This window comes from Epinephelus moara, chromosome 8 (genome assembly GCF_006386435.1).
Source record: "Epinephelus moara isolate mb chromosome 8, YSFRI_EMoa_1.0, whole genome shotgun sequence".
Taxonomy (NCBI): Eukaryota; Metazoa; Chordata; class Actinopteri; order Perciformes; family Serranidae; genus Epinephelus; species Epinephelus moara.
In genome coordinates this window covers 44,718,124-44,719,400 of record NC_065513.1, presented here as the reverse complement: position 1 = coordinate 44,719,400, position 1,277 = coordinate 44,718,124, and the positions used below count along the sequence as shown (strand labels likewise).

The following is a 1,277-nucleotide window of genomic DNA, read 5'->3' as shown; positions in this document are numbered from 1 at the left end:
TCAGAAGTACAGAGAGTTGTTGACTAGAGACGATACGCCGTCTCATGGTGGTCACTTCCTGTCGACGTTACAGATCAGAAGTACAGAGAGTTGTTGACTAGAGATGATACGCCGTCTCATGGCGGTCACTTCCTGTCAACGTTACAGATCAGAAGTACAGAGAGTCGTTGACTAGAGACGATACGCCGTCTCATGGTGGTCACTTCCTGTGAACCACCAGCTTTTTACAATGTTACAGAACGGGGCGTTCACAGTAGTTGTTTGTTTCAGCTCGTCTTGTTGTGAATCTTTGGTCTGAACTGACGGACCAGTCACTGATAATAACTGTATATAATGATGTCTACACACACACACACACACACACACACACACACACACGTTTTAAATGCTGATGAATATTAGATGTTCAGTATAAATATTCAGTCTAATGGCTGCTGCTGAACATTAACTGTTTGAATACAAATACTCTTTAAATATTCAGAACTCTCGCTGTGACGTTAACCTGCTTATTAATTATGTTACTGACTGGGTGACCTCTGTGTGACCTCGTCTCCTCAGAGTTTTCTTCCTGGAGTTAACAGATGACGTCTGTCTCGAGAGACTCACTCTGAGAGCTACAGATCCAGTCAGTGGACAGAGGTCAGTGTTTCCAGTTAAACCAGTAAACTCTCCAAACTGGGATCAACCCACAGAGCTGTGGTTTAAATGAAGATCTCACAGGTTTGTGAACGAAGCCACAGACATAAAAAATATTTCCATAAAAACACAGTTTGAGTCTGTGGAGAACAGACACGCTCAGTGACATCAAACATCATCTAACGTTAGCTTGCTAGCTAAAACACTAGCAAGCTAACGTTAACATTCACTAGCAAGCTATCTTCCTCCTAGCTACGGTGGCACATTTTAATCAGCACTGACGTGGTGTACGTTTGGAACAAGTTTGTCAGAGGGACATAGTGTACTACATGTGATTTGAGACACACCCCCAGGTAAACGTGTCACTTCCTGCTGCAGGTTCCATGCTGTGAGTCGCCCGGCTCCGACCTCTGAGGTCCAGAACAGACTGAAGATCAGACCTGAGGACACCACACACACTGTGACACACACACTGAGTCAGTACAGGACACACACCGCTGCCCTGCAGGTACACACACACACACACACACACACACACACACCAGGGCTCAACAATAAGGATTGCCCGATTGCCCGGGGCAAGTAAAACTCAAGGTCGGGCATGTAAACTAACAACTCACTTGCCCGATTGGGCAAGTTGC

At 45.6% G+C, this 1,277-nt stretch overlaps 1 long non-coding RNA gene across 1 annotated transcript in view; it reads left to right on the top strand.

The window, feature by feature from the left end:
- Positions 1 to 526: 526 nt before the first annotated feature.
- Positions 527 to 1,277, top strand: part of LOC126394695 (uncharacterized) — a 2,094-nt gene continuing 1,343 nt past the window's right edge. The window contains exons 1-2 of the long non-coding RNA XR_007570389.1: positions 527 to 639; positions 1,015 to 1,144. This is a non-coding gene — a long non-coding RNA (uncharacterized LOC126394695). The remainder of the gene's footprint in view (positions 640 to 1,014; positions 1,145 to 1,277) is intronic.